General features: G+C 41.0%; 1 protein-coding gene across 2 annotated transcripts in view; it reads left to right on the forward strand.

The window, feature by feature from the left end:
- Positions 1-393: 393 nt before the first annotated feature.
- The window catches only part of ASCC3 (activating signal cointegrator 1 complex subunit 3), a 366,641-nt gene continuing 345,133 nt past the window's right edge, over positions 394-21,901 (forward strand). Inside the window, exon 1 of one of the 2 annotated variants that reach the window (XM_032651063.1) lies at positions 394-688. The gene's annotated coding sequence lies outside the window, so the exon portion shown is untranslated. The remainder of the gene's footprint in view (positions 689-21,901) is intronic. The other variant, XM_032651064.1, reaches the window with a different exon arrangement.

Genomic DNA, 21,901 nt, shown 5'->3' on the forward strand with positions numbered 1-21,901 from the left:
GCAGCCAGGATTTCTGGCTGGCGATGACAATGGCAATTACTTGGTTTCTTCACTCATACTCAGGCTCCTCTCTCCTTTACCTGTAATAGGAATTACCTCCTCCGTGTCTTCACCTCACAGAGAAGGGCGGGAGAAGATGGAACCGACTCAAGTAACTTGCAGGGAAAGATGCTAAGGTAGCGATCTGGCGGTGGCCAGGCCCGGCCTCGCAAGGGGACCCCACAGCCACCGAGTCCCGGGAACGCGCGCACCCGCGCCCACCGCCCGCCCGGGGGCGCGCCCTCGCCGCAGGCCTGGTCCCCCTCAGCGCTGGGCGGGCGGCGGGCGGGGCGGCGGCGCGCGCACGCGGGGGGGTGGGGCTGGGGGGAGCCGACGTGCAGACGTTGCGCCGCTGCGGGCGGGTGACGTGTAGGCCCGCGCTTGCTCCGCCCCTCCCTCCCTCTCGGGTCTGTGGGTCTGTCCGGCTGTCGGGGCTGTCTCGCGTACCCTGTCCCGTGGCTGGAGGGGACCCGGCAAGCCCGGCGTGGGGTGCGGACTAGGACGCGGCGGGGCAGCTGCCTGCTGGCATCCTCTGCACTGCCCTCCGCCCCTCACCCGGCGTGGGAAGTAAAGATCAAACCGAAATGGAGGGAGGCGCGGAGGCAGGAGCTGGCGGAGAGATGGGAAGCGCATGAACCGGGGCCGAGAGGTGAGGAGAAGGAAGTGGGAGGAGGAGAAGGGGTGCTGCGGCCTTGAGAAGCCGGTAGGAGGCGGGGCCAGGGTGCCCCTTGGACTATTCCCGTTCGGCCCCGGAGGCAAGCCCGGACCTGTCATCCCTCTCGGGGCCGGAGACTTGTCTGTGGTCTCGGATAGTCTCGACCTTTCATGGAATTTGTAGGGTGGGGTGGGAATCAAAAAATGAACCAGAGTCACGTTGCCAAGGTGTTAGGCCACAACGTGTTGACCAGATGGGTAATTTAAAAAATTTTTCCTGTGCGTGGGTGATTTGTTTTCATTAGGGTTTTTTGTGTTTTTTGTGTGTTCTTTTCCCGTTACAAAAATGTAGTAACTTTTTTCGTTTTCTTCACGTGGACTTGGGAGAGAAATCAGCTTCCTTGTTCCACACTGAACAAGTAAATAAAGTGGGTGGGGAGTGGACCATGGTGAATTTAGCAATCGGAGGAGTCTAGAATGTTACTTCGAAATAAGTATTGTATGTGCGAGCGTGCTGAGGTGTTGTGGGTACGTGGGCAGTTCTTTTAAATAGGCTTCTTATCACACATTAACTCATTCATTGACTGCAGTGTGTTCGTGTATTTTGCTGTTTAGTTTAAAAGAAACATTTTATAGGAAGCTAAAAAATTTTATCTGAATGGTATCACATGTGTAGTTCAAACTAGTAATAATATTTCTGTCTTTCTTTCCCTAAGTAAGATTAGATTTGAAGAGCGGTCACCATCACCAGGTTGCATGTTTCATAGATTGAAATCACTTTTCTGATTTTCAAAGTGTTCTCAGAAGTTGAGAATTCAGCTTTTGATTCCACTCTGGATCGTGCTTCTCTTCATGTATCTTTCACTTTTAATGATAATTATAATAATATTCTTGCATAAGAAAAATGCTCCTTAGAGATACCAGTTAAGTGTAAGCTAAATAATATTATTTAAATGAATTAATTTTCATAGCTTAAGTTGTGATCCCTGCTGAATAGTTTAGTTTTGTTCATTTGTCATTCACTTATTTATGTCTTCATATGTACCAGGCACTATGCTAGACCTAGGAAATCAAGAGACAGAGGATGTCGGTACTTATGGAACTTTCTGTAGTCCATCACCCTTTTAGTAGAGAATCTGGACTAGGGCTCCTCCTCATGTCATGGATCTCTAGTTGACCTAAGCAAGGCTTTTTGCAAGAATAAGTTATTGTCAGTGTTTATATGTAAGTGGCATTGAAAGAGGAGCAGATTATTTACTTGCCCAGGATGACTTGATTTGCCTTGATCAAAAGATGGTATGCATGCTAGTGTTTTGCCAGTTAGAAGGAGTAAGTTTTCTTTTTGCAAAGTTGGCTTAGTTGTAAAATTCACAATTGGAAATCAGTTTCTACCTGAAAAATAATACTTTATTTTCCAGTTTTTACAGTGGTCTGAGTGATCTATGTGTTAATAACTTGTAATTCATAAGCATTCTATGCACAAAGGATATTCATGAGGAAAGTGTATAGTACTTGTTGAATGAAGTAAATTTATTGCCCCATAGTACCTTCCATGGGGAGGTAGTTAACATGAGCCCTTTTAGTACAGAATAATCTTGATGTAATGTGACACAGTTTGAAACTTTGAGCAGATATCTACCTGAAACTGAAATTACAGCAAAGACATTTATGGAAAGAAAAAGTGCATAATTACCAGGAGGAGAGAGTAAGGTATCTAATATGTATTTAGTAATCATCCAAAGGGAGGCATTGTGTGTTATACTCTAAAGTTACTTAAAGTAGGGACTGGATCTTATTTCTCATTTCTTTTGCCTGGTATAATACTTAGCACATAGTTGACAGACCCATATAGATGTTCATTAATTCAATATGTACCATCTCATTTGAGTATTTTGCATGTAGATGAGCAAGTATGTTTGAGTGAGTTTGTCTATTTGTTCATTTTCCAGCTCTGCATGGCTGTGGTAATGTCTTATAGGTTGTCCTAATTTATTTCTGAAACTGTCTCTGTGATTCAGAGTTAATGCAATTCAACCCATGTTTGAATATTCTGATTTTAATTAGATCATTCAGCCTGAAAGGGGCATAAAAAATCATTTTGTTATTCCTCTTCATTTTATTGATCAGAAAATTGATATCCTGAGAAGTTAGCTGATTTTCTACTATCAAACAAAAATTGGCATCTGAATTAATTTCTTTTTATTCTGCTTCTTCCTACTACAGTCTGTCTCCTCATTGTTATTTGAATAGAATACTCTGGGAGACCTTTGTAAATTAAGATAGATTCCCATTTTATCTTCCTGGTTTTGGAGTTTTTGACTAGTTTTCCTCCACTTCTGTGATTCCCTCTTTAAAGATAATTCTTAGGAATTGCATTCATTATCAAAGGTTTGAACTGACATGGAAAATAAGGATGCAATTTTGAGAGGTACATGATTTAAAGATATAATATGTAAGACAATTACCGGTAACAGTAAGCATTCTCAGGATATGTCTTAATAAGGTACTTGGCAAGAAATATTTATAGTTGAAGAGAAGAAAGTTCATACCTAGTTATTTAATGACTAAACCAAAGATTGTCAAACTGCTGAATCATAATCTTGGGGGGTGGTGTCTAGAAATGTCTATTTTCAAGCAACTCCCAAGTGATTCCAGTGCCACCAATTCATACTGTGAAGAACTTCTATATTAAAGCATATGAATTCAAGAGCCTCTTAATTTTGGATAGTATCTATCTTATTACACCAGAACTTCAAAAGAAGGAAGGTAGTTTATCTCAGGATTATGGAGTAGTCAGGGAGGCAGTTGCTAATGTTCTCCAGCATTTTCAAAGACTTGCTAGGTCATTTTCAAACGAAGTCAGTAACTAGCAAGTTACTCAGTTGTGTGTAGCTAAGAAACATGGCATATGAATTTGATAAAGGAAAATTTATATTCCATTCCAGGTGAGGAAATCCTTGCTTACCAATGAGACAACTTGGTACAAGAATTTTTGTAGAAAAATTCTTCAAAGTGAATAAAATGTCCAACAAGCCAATCAAATAGAACAACGTAAAAATGATAAATGCTACTCTTATTTATAAATATTGATAGATAAAAGTATGTCTTAATCTTGATTTAAGAAACTTAATTATAAAAGTCTACATAAATGATTTACAAGAATAAATTAATGACAGTATACAATCTGCAAAAATAATTTCAGTGCATCCTTTCCCAGTGCACATATATTTTCTAAAATGAGACCTGCTTTAAGTAGTACCTCTAACACCAGGGAGGCTCACTAAACGTTCTTTTTGAGTGTTCTTTAAGGAGTGAAGGAAGCTTTGCAAAAATATTAGCAATGCTTTTACTCTGAAGATTGGTGTGGTAAGGAATAACCTAAAAATCAATTCTGGAAAGCTTCACAGTAATACTCTGAGTACATATCATTGAACAGATATTTATTGAGTTCTTTGGCACAGACCAAAAACCATACAGGGTACCAGGGAAAAGAAGACATACATCACTTTTGCACTCTTGGAGATTATAGGCAAGATGTTGGCTTTGGGAGACTGTTCAATGAAATTCCTTAAGGAATTTGAGGGGTGGCTTGGCTGAACACAAAGTTTTGAAAACTCCTCTGTTTGTATTTATTAGAAACAGAACACTGGAAGAACATAGCTAAAATTCTATATCCAGTGGACATTTTACCACATGTCTTGACAGTGTTTGACATGGTTGACCATACCTCTTCCTTAAAACTTATCCTTTCCTTGGTTTCAGAGACACCACCCTGGCCTTATTTGGCCTCCTGTTGTTCAGGATCTCCTTTATAGACCTTTCTACCCATTTATTCTGTAAAGTCTCGTGTTACTCCAGCTTCTGCTGTTCTTGTCTTTTAGTCTTCACACAAATCCTTGGGTGATTTTTATCTATTCCCATGATACTCCTTATGATTCTCATGTTTGTATCCAGACCTCTCTCCTGAACTTCACACCTGAATATTCAGTCCCTACTGACCGTTTCTACTTGAATGTCACACAGACATCTCAGACTCAACTCATCTGAGATTGAACTCATGATATTCCTAACTGCCCCCCCTACCCAAGAAAGACTCTGAGCCCTAATTCAGTGAATTCTGTCATCAACCTGATCTATACATGTGGAGGTCAGCTGAGGTCCTTGCCTCCTTCCCCACCACAGATAGAAATAATCAGAGTAAGCCAAATAAATTTAATTGAATTACCTGATTCCTCCACTTTTCTCTAAATCACTACCACTACTTCGTTTCAGGAACCCATCATCTCCTCATCTTCATCTCTTCATCTGGATTACTGCAGCAACCTCCTAGTATCTTTCTGCTTCAGGTCTTGCCTTCCTGTGGTCCATAGTACTGCAGTCATAGTAATGTCTATTAAACACAGCTCAAGTCAGAAACTCTTCTGAAGATTTCTTTTACTATTAGAACAATTTCTAAACAACATAACTTATGAGGCCCTTTATGACCTCATTCCTACCTATCTCTCCAGCTGCATCTCTTGCCACATTACATACTCTTTGACCACTATGCTCCAGTCATCTTTTCAGTTCCTTGAGTGTGAAATGTTCTCACCCCTCATCTGGAATATGTTGCCCTTTTTACCTAACACTTCATCCTTGAAGTCTCGAGTAAAAAAGTTGCTTTTCCTTCCCAACCTCCTTTCTTGCTAGGCTAGATGCACCTGCTTTGTGTTCCGATAACACTCATTACTGCTTCCTTTTATAGATAGCAGTCTTAGTTTGTATTGAGATAGCTTATTTAATTGGGTTGTCTTCCCCACCAGGCTGTGAGCTTCGCAAGGGCAGGTAGCAGATTGATTTTGCTCACTGTGGTTCACCCAGCCTGCTGTCCAGCATGCAGTGGAAATACTAGTTAAGAAATATCAATTGAGTGAAAGTTGTTCCTGCATTCTACTATGATTTTCCTGCTGAGCCCACTCCTACCCTAGAGTTTCTAGCAACTGTTGACTATCCTTTTACCCTTGCTTTTGCTTTTCTACTTTATTAGCTTGAGATTTTGAAAAAAACTTACCACCAAAATAAGAATTACATCTCTGCATATATAAGTTCTTTGAAAAGAATGGCATCATGAGTTGAATAAATCACATTAGCTTTTGATTTCTTTTGTGTTTGAGTAAATTTCCTTGTTTGTAAGACCTCTTTTCTTAGGGACTGAAATAAGTTAATCAAATAATTAAGCTAATTTCTGTGAAACTATATTTTTGAGGTCTTGAAATAAAGATGATATAAGCTTCAAAAAATAAATGTGTAGGAATCCAGACCTGTAAATTCTGGCTCTTTTTTTTGTGGCAGCTTTGGCTTCCCTTTATTCTTCCTGTCAGTCCATCCATCCATCCATCCAGCCATTATACAAATATTTACCGAGACTGCACGAGGCCCCAGGCACTGTTTAGGTGCTTTGGATACTGCAGTGAACAAAGCAAAGTCCCCACCCTTGTGGGGATCTTACTCTATTGGATGAAGCTGACAACAAGCACAGTGATAAGTGCCTTGAAGTAAAGTGGTTTGGGTACAGGAGAAGGATGAAGGAAAGGGTGCTGTTTTAGATAGGGTGGTCCGAGAAGGCGTCTCTGGTAAAGAGATGTTTGAGCAGCAACCTGAAGGAAATGAGGGACCTACCTTTGTGGCATCTGGGGGAAGAGTGTTCATCCAGAGGGATCTGCTTGGTATGGTTATATCACTTAACCAAGGCCAGTGTGGATGCTCCAAAATGAGCAAGGAGGAGAGTTACAGGGGATCAAATCAAAAGGTTGGAGAAAGCCAGATGCCTTGGGAGTTTGGAAGTTTACTTAGAGATATGGGAAACCTTTGGAGGGTTTTGAGCAGAGGAGAGCCACAATGTTATTTGTTTTAGAAAAGAATCATTCTTGTTTATATGTGGAAATTAGATTGTTAGGGAGTAAGGGTGAAAACAGGGAGACTAAATAGGCCATTGCAGTAAACTGGGGAAGAGATGGTAATGATGAGAAGTGGTCAGATTCTGGATATATTTTGAAGGTAGAATTGGGAGACTTTACTGATAAAGTGGATGGTGTAAAGCATAACTCCAAGGTTTTTGGTCTGAGCAGCAGGCAGAGTGGAGTTGTGATTTATTAAAGTGAGGTAGACCATAAGAGGAGGTTTGCATGGGAGATAAATTTTGACATTTTTAAGTTTGAGCTCGCTATTAGACATCTAAGTGGAGATGTGGAAGAGGCATGGGTAGACAAATCTGGAGTACAGGTGAGATGCGCAGGATGGAGATAAGAATTTGGTGTTAGAATATAAATGATACTTAAAGCCTTGAGACTGAAGGATCACATGGGGAATGACTGTAGCTAAAGAAAAGGTCTGAACTCTGAGCTTAGGGGAAAAGCAGTGTTAAAGGATAGGAGGATGAGGAGGAACCAAGAAGAGTGGAAAGAGCCAAGAGATAATGTAGGAGAAAAAACAAGACATATTGGTGTCCTAGATGCAAAGTGAAGCAACTGTTCAGAAGGACTGGGTCAAAATCTCCTGACAGGGATCAAACAAGGACTGAGAAGTAACATTGAATTTGGCAATGTTGAGCTTATTTGTGACCTTTATAACTCTTTTGGTGGAATAGTACAGGTTAAAGCCTGATAGGACTGGAGTGTCTGCTGTAGATAGCGATCAAAAAAGTGGGGTGTTAATTGAAAAGGGCTGTGGAGTTTTTAAATATGGGAGCAGCTACAGCATATTTTGGGGTTTTGGAAATCATCCAATAGAGAAGAAAATATTACTAACAAGGAGAGAGGGGACTTTCACTTCACCAACTTTATCACTGTGTCCCCAGTGAATGTTTTTCTTTTTTTTTTGGCTGCGTTGGGTCTTCGTTGCTGTGCGTGGGCTTTCTCTAGTTGCGGCGAGCGGGGGCTACTCTTTGTTGTGGTGCACGGGCTTCTCACTGCAGTGGCTTCTCTTGTTGCGGAGCATGGGCTCTAGGCGCACGGGCTTCAGTAGTGGTGGCATGTGGGCTCAGGAGTGGTGGCTCATGGGCTCTGGAGCGCAGGCTCAGTAGTTGTGGTGCATGGGCTTAGTTGTTCTGTGGCATGTGGGATCTTCCTGGACCAGGGCTCGAACCCGTGTCCCCTGCATAGGCAGGCGGATTCTTAACCACTTTGCCACCAGGAAGTCCCTGAATGTTTTTGTTGAATGAATGAGTTAATGGATGGGTAGAAGTATTTTCACCAGATGCAGTATAATTTTTTTTTAATCAATGCTGAATAAAAAGTGGAATAAAGAACACTTCAGTTAACACCTCCTTTTCCAGATCGTTGTGGGATTTTTTAGGTTTCAGTCTTCTTTAGTTAGATTACCATCTTGAAGTTTACGTTTTCACCCTGGTGAACCTGGTGTTTCTCAGGTCTTTGCAGCTGCCCTCACAAATGATCTATTAAAATGTGTCACCACTACAGACTTGTCTAATCTTTTACTTTTTGTTCATTTTTCTCATTTGAACTTTTAAAGAGTTGGTACCTATTTCAAAAATTTTGAGACCTCTTGTTAACTATTATTCTTGACTTAAGAAGATACAGTATTTGCCAGAAGAGTGAAGGAATACAGATTTTTGAATGTTCAGAGTAGGGTTGCCAAATAAAATACAAGATGCAGAGTTAAATTCGAATTTCAGGTAATGACAAGTAACTTTTTTAGTATAAATATATCCCATGTAAGTATGTCCCAAATATTGCATGGGACATATTATACTAAAAAATTAATTGAAATTCAAATTTAACTCTGACTTTATATTTTTATCTGCTAATCTGGCAACTGTAATTTAGAAAAAAAGGTTTGTATGATTCATAGTCTGAGAGTATAAACACAAATGTAGATCTTCAGAGTCTGGGTCTCTGGAGAATGTAATACTGATGGTGTATTCATACATAACTCTGATGATCAAGAAGAGAGAGGTATCTCAAGAAACTGATGTCGCTGTCCCTGAATATTTTTAAAAAATATGAATTGAACGTGGAGAAGGAGTACACGAACTAAGAATGAATTAAAGAAAAGAGAGTTTGTGGGATCTGTGATGCCTATCCTTGAAGAAACATTAAGGTTAGCAAAAACAGTTTTTAAGCTACATTCAACAGTGTGTTTCTTGGGGCAGTTACTAGGATGTTAAAAGAGAATATAGAGTTCATTAACTACTTAATCTCTTCTTTCTTTTATGCTAAGGAGAGTGGAGAATGGACTCTGGATTGAAAATGGCAGAATTGATTTGGATTAAATGGAATTGAAGCACATTATGGGTAGCAGTATTAAAAAAGCACCCAGATGTTCAGCGTTCAGTCTCTCATAAGCCTGAGCATTTTCAGTAGTGCTTTCAGAACCTGCGATTTGGCAGACATTCAGTTTGATGCTTTCACAACTCTTCTTTCTCTTATTAGACTTCTGTGTTTATTTAAAACTTAATTAAAACTTTTAATTGTGGAGTATTTCAAGAATATGGAAAATTTTCAGAAAATAATGTAATACACTCCTATACTTGCCATACAGATTTAACAAGTAGTAATTTTTGCCTTATTTGCTTCAGTTCTTCTCTTTTGAAAAGTATTGCTAATTTTTTTTCCCTCTTTTGTCACTTCTGTGCTGCCTCTCAATCCGTTACCTTGAAGCTGGTGTATATAGTTCTCATGCATGTTTCTACATATTTCTGTGTGACAGGATATAAGCCAAGGATTAATGAGGGAGATTGATGGAAAGAAATGGGATTGATTAGCTTGGTGAAGAGAAAATTTAAAGTAGGATTACAGGTTCCTTCAACTATCTAGAAGTCACTCATGTGAAAAGAGTACTTAACTTTGATAACTTATTGACATTAGGCAGTACAGATAATTTTTTTAAAGTACTTTTAATATCAGAAAGCAACATGTAGTACTTAGTGACCTAATTCTTTTATAGTCTATACTTACATGGAAACTTTTATAAAACATTGAAAAACATCAATGTTCAACCTACACAAATGTCATTTTTTAAAAAAAATCAACAACAATCATGATTTTCCTAATGTCTTTACTGTAAATATGGTTAACCAGCAATCTTTAGAGAAATGACTATATTACTATTTAAAAATCTGTTAAGGGTACACATCCTGAAATATTTAAGACATCAGAGAAAGTGAATTTTAAAAAAGTGTTCTTCATGTTTTGATGCTTTTTGAAGCATGGTGTTTCTTTCAGTAATTGCATTCTAAAAAAGGTGGGAGGTATCATTGACAAAACCTGCTTTTCTCTGAACTGTAGTATATATAATATGTTGGTAAGAAAAAATGGCTTAGAAGTTCGAATGTAAGAAAGAATGAGAGATATGGGTCTGACCCTTTCACACACCTTTCAGTTTAGGAAACTGAATATCAGAGGATGGAGTCGATAGGGAAGTGAGAGTTCAGCTCAGAACAAGGCACAGAGAAAACATTCTATGGACTATACTTGGCCAGGGCACATTTCTGACTAATACAAAGTGAAAGAAGAGTACCCTGTTTTTGTAAGTAATTAAGTTTTTATTCATAAAGATTGAAACAGACAGTTCAGACTAGAATGTTAAATAATGGTCATGGGCAATACATTCTTTCAGAAAGATTAAGTAAAGCATACATGACATGTAATATAGTAGCACAATAAAATTCTTACCATGTGTTTGTTCTAATTCATAATGCCCAATAAATTAAGTGATTTACTTTCCTGTTTTTATATTTCTTGTTTACCACATAAATTCATCTGAGTCCTGATTTTAGTGTCTAGTTGTTCTCTACTTGAGAGAGAGGGGTAGAGATTTCATTCTGCTATTACGAGGTAGGTGCCAACTTTTTTTACACAGTGTCAGTGTTAGGGTGATTTAAGAATTTCCTCTACACTGACCTTCAAGATGGCAGAGGAGTAAGACGTGGAGATCACCTTCCTCCCCACAAATACATCAAAAATACATCAACACGGGGAACAACTCCTACAGAACACCTACTAAATGCTGGCAGAAGACCTCAGACTTCCCAAAAGGCAAGAAACTCCCCACGTACCTGGGTAGGGCAAAAGAGAAAAGAAAAAACAGGGACAAAAGAATAGGGACGGGACCAGCACATCTGGGAGGGAGCCGTGAAGGAGGAAAAGTTTCCACACACTAGGAAGCCCCTTCACTGGCGGAAATGGGGAGTGACAGGGGTGAAGCTTAGGAACCGCGGAGGAGAGCGGAGCAACAGGGGTGCAGGGGGCAAAGCGGAGAGATTCCTGCACAGAAGATCAGTGCCAACCAGCACCCACCAGCCTGAGAGGCTTGTCTGCTCACCCACCGGGGTTGGTGGGGGCTGGGAGCTGAGGCTCAGGCTTCGGAGGTCAGATCTCAGGGAGAGGACTGGGGTTGGCTGTGTGAACACAACCTGAAGGGGGCTAGTGCACCACAGCTAGCTGGGAGGGAGTCAGGGAAAAAGTCTGGACCTGCATAAGAGTCAAGAGACCATTGTTTCAGGGTGAGCGAGGAGAGGGGATTCAGAGCACTGCCTAAAGGAGCTCCAGAGATGGGTGTGAGCCATGGCTATCCGCGTGGGCACCAGAGACGCACATGAAACACTAAGGCTGCTGCTGCAGCTACCAAGAATCCTGTGTGCAAGCGCAGGTCACTATCCACACCTCCCCTCCCAGAAGCCTGTGCAGCCCACCACTGCCAGGGTCCCGTGATCCAGGGACAACTTCCTCAGGAGAACACACGGCATGCCCCAGGCTGCTACAATGTCACACCAGCCTCTGCCGCCATAGGCTCACCCCACATTCCATACCCCTCCCTCCTCCCGGCCTGAGTGAGCCAGGGCCCCCGAATCAGCCGCTCCTTTAACCCCCGCCTGTCTGGGTGAAGAACAGAAGCCAGAGGACGACCTACATGCAGAGATGGGGCCAAATCCAAAGCTGAACCCCAGGAGCTGTGTGAACAAAGAAGAGAAAAGGGAAATCTGTGCAGCCCCAGGAGCAATGGATTAATCTCCACAATCAACTTGATGTACCCTGCACCTGTGGAATACCTCAATAGACAGTGAATCATCCCAAAACTGATGCGTGGACTTTCAGAGGCAACTGTAGACTTGGGGTTTGCTTTCTGTGTCTAATTTGTTTCTAGTTTTATGTTTGTCTTAGTTGACTATTTAGAGCTAATTATCATTGGTGGATTTGTTTATTGATTTGGTTGTTCTCTTCCTCTTATATGTATATATATATATTTTTTTTTCCTTTTTCTCTTTTTGTGAGTGTGTATGTGTGTGCGTCTTTGTGTGAGTTTGTCTGTATAGGTTTGCTTTTACCGTTTGTCCTAGGGCTCTGTCGTTTTTTTTAGTATAGTTTTTAGTGCTTGTTATCATTGGTGGATTTGTTTCTTGGTTTGGTTGCTCTCTTCTTTTTTTAATTAATTACTTTATTATTTTAATAATATATTTTTTAATTTTAAAAACTTTATTTTTAGAAATTTTTTCTTTCTCTCTCTTTTTTCTTTTCTCACTCTTCTTCTGAGCTGTGTGGCTGACAGGATCTTGGTGCTCTGGCTGGGTGTCAGCCCTGAGCCTCTGAGGTGGGAGAGCTGAGTTCAGGACATTGGCCCACCAGACACCTCCCGGCCCCTCGTAATATCAGTCAGTGAGATATCTTCCAGAGATATCCCTCTCAACACTAAGACGCAGCTCCACTTAGTGACCAACAAGCTGCAGTGCTGGACACCCCATTGCAAACAATTAGCAGACAGGAACACAACCCCACCCATTCGCGGAGAGGTTGCCTAAAATCATAATACGTCACAGACACCCCAAAACACATCACCAGACACGGCACTGCCCACCATAAAGGCAGATCCAGCCTCATCCACCAGAACACAGCCACCAGTTCCCTCCACCAGGAAGCCTACACAACCCACTTAACCAACATTACCCACTGGGGGCAGATACCAAAAACAATAGGAACTACGAACCTACAGCCTGTGAAAAGGAGACCCCAAACACAGTAAGTTAACCAAATGGGAACACAGAGAAATACACAGCAGATGAAGGAGCAAGGTAAAAACCCACCAGACCAAACAAATGAAGAGGAAATAGGCAGTCTACCTGAAAAAGAATTCAGAGTTATGATAGTAAAGATGATCCCAAATCTCAAAAGTAGAATGGAGAAAATACAAGAAACGTTAACAAGGACCTAGAAGAACTAAAGAGCAAACAAACAATGATGAACAACACATAAAATGAAATTAAAAATTCTCTAGAAGGAATCAATAGCAGAGTAATGGAGACAGAAGAATGGATAAGTGACCTGGAAGATAAAATAGTGGAAATAACTACTGCAGAGCAGAATAAAGAAAAAAGAATGAAAAAAATTGAGGACAGTCTCAGAGACCTCTGGGACAACATTAAATGCACCAACATTTGAATTATACGGGTCCCAGAAGAAGAAGTTAAAAAGAAAGGGTCTGAGAAAATATTTGAAGAGATTATAGTTGAAAACTTCCCTAATATGGGAAAGGAAATAGTCAAGTCCAGGAAGTGCAGAGAGTCCCATACAGGATAAATCCAAGGAGAAACACGCCAAGACACACATTAATCAAACTATCAAAAATTAAATACAAAGAAAAAATATTAAAAGCAGCAAGGGAGAAACAACAAATAGCATACAAGGGAATCCCCATAAGGTTAACAGCTGCTCTTTCAGCAGAAACTCTGCAAGCCAGAAGGGAGTGGCAGGACATATTTAAAGTGATGAAAGGGAAAAACCTACAACCAAGATTACTCTACCCAGCAAGGATCTCATTCAGATTGGATGGAGAAATTAAAACATTTAAAGACAATCAAAAGCTAAGAGGATTCAGCACCACCAAACCAGCTTTACAACAAATGCTAAAGGAACTTCTCTAGGCAGGAACACAAGAGAAGGAAAAGACCTACAATAACAAACCCAAAACAATTAACAAAATGGGAAAAGGGACATACATATCGCTAATTACCTTAAATGTAAATGGATTAAATCCTCCAACCAAAAGACATAGACTGGCTGAATGGATACAAAAACAAGGCCTGTACATATGCTGTCTACAAGAGACCCACTTCAAACCCAGGGACACATACAGACTGAAAGTGAGGGGATGGGAAAAGGTATTCCATGCAAATAGAAATGAAAAGAAAGCTGGAGTAGCAATTTTCATATCAGACAAAATAGACTTTAAAATAAAGACTATTACAAGAGACAAAGAAGGACACTACCTAATAATGACCAAGGGATCAATCCAAGAAGAAGATATAACAATTGTAAATATTTATGCACCCAACATAGGAGCACCTCAGTACATAAGGCAAATGCTAACAGCCATAAAAGGGGAAATTGACAGTAACACAATAATAGTAGAGGACTTTAACACCACACTTTCACCAATGGACAGATCATCCAAAATGAAAGTGAATGAGGAAACACAAGCTTTAAATGACATATTAAACAAGATGGACTTAATTGATATGTATAGGACATTCCATCCAACAACAACAGAATGTACTTTCTTCTCAAGTGCTCATGGGACATTTTCCAGGCTAGATCTTGGGTCACAAACCAAGCCTTGGTAAATTTAAGAAAATTCAAATCATATCAAGTATCTTTTTTTTTTTTTTTTTTTTAAACATCCTTATTGGGGTATAATTGCTTTACAATGGTGTGTCAGTTTCTGCTTTATAACAAAGTGATTCAGCTATACATATACATATGTTCCCATATGTCTTCCCTCTTGCGTCTCCCTCCCTCCCACTCTCCCCATCCCACCCCTCCAGGCTGTCACAAAGCACCGAGCTAATATCCCTGTGCCTTGCGGCTGCTTCCCCCCAGCTATCTACCTTACTACGTTTGTTAGTGTGTATATGTCCATGACTCTCTCTCGCCCTGTCAAAACTCACCCTTCCCCCTCCCCATATCCTCAAGTCCGTTCTCCAGTAGGTCTGCGTCTTTATTCCTGTCTTACCCCTAGGTTCTTCATGACATTTTTTTTTTTTCCTTAAATTCCATATATATGTGTTAGCATAACGGTATTTGTCTTTTTCTTTCTGACTTACTTCACTCTGTATGACAGACTCTAGGTCTATCCATCTCATTACAAATAGCTCAATTTCATTTCTTTTAAGGCTGAGTAATATTCCATTGTGTATATGTGCACAGATCTTCTTTATCTTCATCCGATGATGGGCGCTTAGGTTGTTTTCCCATCTCCGGGCTATTGTAAATAGAGCTGCAGTGAACATTTGGTACATGACTCCTTTTGAATTTTGGTTTTCTCAGGGTATATGCCCAGTAGTGGGATTGCTGGGTCATATGGTAATTCTATTTGTAGTTTTTTAAGGAACCTCCATACTGTTCTCCATAGTGGGCTGAACCAATTCACATTCCCACCAGCAGTGCAAGAGTGTCCCCTTTTCTCCACACCCTCTCCAGCATTTATTGTTTCTAGATTTTTTGATGATGACCATTCTGACTGGTGTGAGATGATATCTCATTGTAGTTTTGATTTGCAGTTTCTCTAATGATTAATGATGTTGAGCATTCTTTCATGTGTTTGTTTGGCATTCTGTATATCTTCTTTGGAGAAATGTCTATTTAGGTCTTCTGCCCATTTTTGGATGGGGTTTGTTTGTTTTTTTGTTATTGAGCTGCATGAGCTGCTTGTAAATTTTGGAGATTAATCCTTTGTCAGTTGCTTCATTTGCAAATGTTTTCTCCCATTCTGAGGGTTGTCTTTTGGTCTTGGTTATAGTTTCCTTTGCTGTGCAAAAGCTTTGAAGTTTCATTAGGTCCCATTTGTTTATTTTTGTTTTTATTTCCATTACTCTAGGAGGTGGGTCAGAAAGGATCTTGCTGTGATTTATGTCATAGAATGTTCTTCCAATGTTTTCCTCTAAGAGTTTGATAGTTCCTGGCCTTACATTTAGGTCTTTAATCCATTTTGAGCTTATTTTTGTGTATGGTGTTAGGGAGTGATCTAATCTCATACTTTTACATGTACCTGTCCAGTTTTCCCAGCACCATTTATTGAAGAGGCTGTCCTTTCTCCACTGTACATTCCTGCCTCCTTTATCAAAGATAAGGTGTCCATATGTGCGTGGGTTTATCTCTGGGCTTTCTATCCTGTTCCACTGATCTATCTTTCTGTTTTTGTGCCAGTACCATACTGTCTTGATTACTGTTGCTTTGTAATATAGTCTGAAGTCAGGGAGCCTGATTCCTCCAGCTCCTTTTTTCGTTCTCAAGATTGCTTTGGCTATTCGGGGTCTTTTGTGTTTCCATACAAATTGCGAAATTTTTTGTTCTAGTTCTGTGAAAAATGCCAGTGGTAGTTTGATAGGGATTGCATTGAATCTGTAGATTGCTTTGGGTAGTAGAGTCATTTTCACAATGTTGATTCTTCCCATCCAAGAACATGGTATATCTCTCCATCTATTTGTATCATCTTTAATTTCTTTCATCAGTGTCTTATAATTTTCTGCATACAGGTCTTTCGTCTCCTTAGGTAGGTTTATTCCTAGATATTTTATTCTTTTTGTTGCAATGGTAAATGGGAGTGCTTTCTTGATTTCACTTTCAGATTTTTCATCATTAGTATATAGGAATGCCAGAGATTTCTGTGCATTAATTTTGTATCCTGCTACTTTACCAAATTCATTGATTAGCTCTAGTAGTTTTCTGGTAGCATCTTTAGGATTCTCTATGTATAGTATCATGTCATCTGCAAACAGTGACAGCTTTACTTCTTCTTTTCCGATTTGGATTCCTTTTATTTCCTTTTCTTCTCTGATTGCTGTGGCTAAAACTTCCAAAACTATGTTGAATAAGAGTGGTGAGAGTGGGCAACCTTGTCTTGTTCCTGATCTTAGTGGAAATGCTTTCAGTTTTTCACCATTGAGGATGATGTTTGCTGTGGGCTTCTCATATATGGCCCTTATTAGGTTGAGGAAAGTTCCCTCTATGCCTACTTTCTGGAGGGTTTTTATCATAAATGGGTGTTGAATTTTGTTGAAAGCTTTCTCTGCATCTATTGAGATGATCATATGGTTTTTCTCCTTCAATTTGTTAATATGGTTTATCACATTGATAGATTTGCGTATATTGAAGAATCCTTGCATTCCTGGAATAAACCCCACTTGATCATGCTGTATGATCCTTTTAATGTGCTGTTGGATTCTGTTTGCTAGTATTTTGTTGAGGATTTTTGCATCTATGTTCATCAGTGATATTGGCCTGTAGTTTTCTTTCTTTGTGACATCCTTGTCTGGTTTTGGTATCAAGGTGATGGTGGCCTCATAGAAGGAATTTGGGAGTGTTCCTCCCTCTGCTATATTTTGGAAGAGTTTGAGAAGGATAGGTGTTAGCTCTTCTCTAAACGTTTGATAGAATTCACCTGTGAAGCCGTCTGGTCCTGGGCTTTTGTTTGTTGGAAGATTTTTAATCACAGTTTCAATTTCAGTGCTTGTGATTGGTCTGTTCATATTTTCTATTTCTTCCTGATTCAGTCTGGGCAGGTTGTGCATTTCTAAGAATTTGTCCATTTCTTCCAGATCGTCCATTTTATTGGCATAGAGTTGCTTGTAGTAATCTCTCATGATTTTTTTTATTTCTGCAGTGTCAGTTGTTACTTCTCCTTTTTCATTTCTAATTCTATTGATTTGAGTCTTCTCCCTTTTTTTCTTGATGAGTCTGGCTAGTGGTTTATCTATTTTGTTTATCTTCTCAAAGAACCAGCTTTTAGTTTTATTGATCTTTGCTATCGTTTCTTTTTCATTTATTTCTGATCTGATTTTTATGATTTCTTTCCTTCTGCTAGCTTTGGGGCTTTTTTGTTCTTCTTTCTCTAATTGCTTGAGGTGCAAGGTTAGGTTGTTTATTCGAGATGTTTCCTGCTTCTTAAGGTGGGCTTGTATTGCTATAAACTTCCCCCTTAGAACTGCTTTTGCTGCATCCCATAGGTTTTGGGTCGTTGTGTCTCCATTGTCATTTGTTTCTAGGTATTTTTTTATTTCCTCTTTGATTTCTTCAGTGATCACTTCATTATTAAGTAGTGTATTGTTTAGCCTCCATGTGTTTGTATTTTTTACAGATCTTTTCCTGTAGTTGATATCTAGTCTCATGGCGTTGTGGTCAGAATAGATACTTGATACAATTTCAGTTTTCTTAAATTTACCAAGGCTTGATTTGTGACCCAAGATATGATCTATCCTGGAGAATGTTCCATGAGCACTTGAGAGAAATGTGTATTCTGTTGTTGTTGGATGGAGTGTCCTATAAATATCACATAAGTCCATCTTGTTTAATGTATCATTTAAAGCTTGTGTTTCCTTATTTATTTTCATTTTGGATGATCTGTCCATGGGTGAAAGTGGGGTGTTAAAGTCCCCTACTATGAATGTGTTACTGTCGATCTCCCCTTTTATGGCTGTTAGTATTTGCCTTATGTATTGAGGTGCTCCTATGTTGGGTGCATAAATATTTACAATTGTTATATCTTCTTCTTGGATCAATCCCTTGATCATTATGTAGTGTCCTTCTTTGTCCCTTTTAATAGTCCTTATTTTAAAGTCTATTTTGTCTGATATAAGAATTGCTACTCCAGCTTTCTTTTGGTTTCCATTTGCATGGAATATCTTTTTCCATCGCCTTACTTTCAGTCAGTATGTGTCTCTAGGTCTGAAGTGGGTCTCTTGTAGACAGCATATATAAGGGTCTTGCTTTTGTATCCATTCAGCCAATCTGTGTCTTTTGGTGGGAGCATTTAGTCCATTTACATTTAAGGTAATTATTGATATGTATGTTCCTATTCCCATTTTCTATATTATTTTGGGTTTGTTACTATAGGTCGTTTCCTTCTCTTGTGTTTCTTGTCTAGAGAAGTTCCTTTAGCATTTGTTGTAAAGCTGGTTTGGTGGTGCTGAACTCTCAGCTTTTGCTTGTCTGTAAAGGTTTTAATTTCTCCATCAAATCTGAATGAGATCCTTGCTGGGTAGAGTAGTCTTGGTTGCAGGTTTTTCTCCTTCATCACTTTCAGTATGTCCTGCCACTCCCTTCTGGCTTGTATGGTTTCTGCTGAGAGATCAGCTGTTAACCTTATGGGGATTCCCTTGTGTGTTATTTTTCCCTTGCTGCTTTTAATATGCTTTCTTTGTATTTAATTTTTGACAGTTTGATTAATATGTGTCTTGGCGTATTTCTCCTTGTATTTATCCTGTATGGGACTCTCTGTGCTTCCTGGACTTGATTAACTATTTCCTTTCCCATATTAGGGAAGTTTTCAACTATAATCTCTTCAAATATTTTCTCAGTCCCTTTCTTTCTTTCTTCTTCTTCTGGAACCCCTATAATTCGAATGTTGGTGCGTTTAATGTTGTCCCAGAGCTCTCTGAGACTGTCCTCAGTTCTTTTCATTCTTTTTTCTTTATTCTGCTCTGCAGTAGTTATTTCCACTACTTTATCTTCCAGGTCACTTATCCGTTCTTCTGCCTCAGTTATTCTGCTATTGATCCTATCTAGAGTACTTTTTATTTCATTTATTGCGTTGTTCATCGTTGCTTGTTTCATCTTTATTTCTTCTAGGTCCTTGTTAACTGTTTCTTGCGTTTTGTCCATTCTACTTGCAAGATTTCGGATCATCCTTACTATCATTATTCTGAATTCTTTTTCAGGTAGATTGCCTATTTCCTCTTCATTTGTTAGGTCTGGTGGGTTTTTATCTTGCTCCTTCATCTGCTGTGTGTTTTTCTGTCTTCTCATTTTGCTTATCTTACTGTGTTTGGGGTCTCCTTTTTGCAGGCTGCACGTTCGTAGTTCCCGTTGTTTTTGATGTCTGTCTCCAGTGGCTAAGGTTGTTTCAGTGGGTTGTGTAGGCTTCCTGGTGGAGGGGACTAGTGCCTGTGTTGTGCTGGTTGAGGCTGGATCTTGTCTCTCTAGTGGGCAGGTTCACGTCTGGTGGTGTGTTTTGGGGTGTCTGTGGCCTTGTTATGATTTTAGGCAGCCTCTCTGCTAATGGGTGGGGTTGTGTTCCTGTTTTGCTAGTTGTTTGGCATAGGTTGTCCAGCACTGTGGCTTGCTGGTCGTTGAGTGAAGCTGGGTGCTGGTGTTAAGATGGGGGTCTCTGGGAGATTTCCACCGTTTAATATTATGTGGAGCTGGGAGGTCTCTTGTTGACCAGTGTCCTGAAGTTGGCTCTCCTACCTCAGAGGCAGAGCCCTGCCTCCTGGGCTGGAGCACCAAGAGCCTTTCATCCACACGGCTCAGAATAAAAGGGAGAAAAAGTAGAGAGAATTGGTAGAAGTATGAGGAAAGAAAGAGGGAAAGGAGGAAAGGAAGGAAGGAAGAAAGAAGCAAAGAAGGAAAGAAAGGCGGGAGGAGGGAGGGAGGGAGGAAGGAAGGAGGGAAAGAAGGAAAAAAGACAGAAAGAAAGAAGATACAGTAAAAATAAAATAAAGTATAATATAGTTATTGAATTAAAAAATATTTAGAAAAAAGAAAAAGGGACGGATAGAACCTTAGGACAAATGTTGGAAGCAAAGCTATACAGAGAAAATCTTACACAGAAGCATACACATACACCTTCACCAAAAGAGGTAAAGGGGGTAAAAATCATAAATCTTGCTCTCAGAGACCACCTCCTCAATTTGGGGTGATTCGTTGTCTAAAGGAGTGAAGGAAGAAAGGAAAGAAAGAAACAAAGAACGAAGGTAAAGTATAATAAATTTATTACAATTGAAATTAATTATTAAGAAAAAAAATTTTTTTTAAAAACCATGGACGGATAGAGCCCTAGGACAAATGGTGGAAGCAAGAGTATACAGACAAGATCTCACACAGAAGCATACACGTACACATTCACAAAAAGAGGAAAAGGGAAAAAAATCATAGATCTCGCTCCTAAATTCCACCTCTTCAATTTGGGATCATTCCTTGTCTATTCAGGTATTCCACAGATGCAGGGTATATCAAGTTGATTGTGGAGCTTTAATCCGCTGCTTCTGTGGCTGCTGGGAGAGATTTCCCTTTCTCTTCTTTGTTCTCACAGCTCACAGGAGCTCAGCTTTGGATTTGGCCCTGCCTCTGCGTGTAGGTCGCTGGAGGGCGTCTGTTTTTTGCTCAGACAGGACGGGGTTAAAGGAGCCGCTGATTCGGGGGCCCCGGCTCACTCAGGCCAGGGGTTGAGGGATGGGGGAAGGAGGGGCACTGCGTGTGGGGTGGGCCTGCGGCGGCAGAGGCGGTGTGACGTTGCGGCAGAGGCCGGCGTGACGTTGCACCAGCCTGAGGCCCGCCGTGCGTTGTCCCGGGGAAGTTGTCCCTGGATCCCGGGAACCTGGCAGTGGCGGGCTGCACAGGCTCCGCGGAAGAGGGGTGTGGAGAGTGACCTGTGCTCGCACACAGGCCCTTGGTGGCGGCAGCAGCAGCCTTAGCGTCTCCCGCCCGTCCCTGGGGTCCGCGGTTTTAGCCGCGGCTCGCGCCCGTCTCTGGGGTTTGCGCTTTTAGCTGCGGCTCGCGCCCGTCTCTGGAGATCCTTTAAGCAGCGCTCTTAAACCCCTCTCCTCGCGCACCAGGAAACAAAGAGGGAAGAAAAAGTCTCTTGCCTCTTCGGCAGGTGCAGGCTTTTCCCCGAACTCCCTCCCGGCTAGTCGTGGCGCACCAACCCCTTCAGGCTATGTTCAAGCCGCCAACCCCAGTCCTCTCCCTGAGCTCCGTCCAAAACCAAAACCCGAGCCTCAGCTCGCAGCCCCGCCCGCCCCGGTGGGTGAGCAGCAAGCCTCTCGGGTTGGTGAGTGCCGGTCGGCACCGATCGTCTGTGCAGGAATCTCCCCGCTTTGCCCTCCGCACCCGTCGCTGTGCACTACTCCGCGGTCCTGAAACTCCCCCCTCCGCCTCCCGCAGTCTCCGCCCGCGGAGGGGCTTCCTAGTGTGTGGAAGCTTTTCCTCCTTCACAGCTCCCTCCCACTGGTGCAGGTGCCGTCCTTATTCTTTTGTCTCTTTTTTCTTTTGCCCTACCCAGGTACGTGGGGAGTTTCTTGCCTTTTGGGAGGTCTGTGGTCTTCTGCCAGCCTTCAGTAGGTGTTCTGTAGGAGTTGTTCCACGTGTGAATGTATTTCTGGTGTATCCGTGGGGAGGAAGGCGATCTCCGCGTCTTACTCTTCCGCCATCTTCAAGGTCCCCCC

The sequence above is a fragment of the Phocoena sinus genome, chromosome 12, assembly GCF_008692025.1.
Source record: "Phocoena sinus isolate mPhoSin1 chromosome 12, mPhoSin1.pri, whole genome shotgun sequence".
Lineage (NCBI taxonomy): Eukaryota > Metazoa > Chordata > Mammalia > Artiodactyla > Phocoenidae > Phocoena > Phocoena sinus.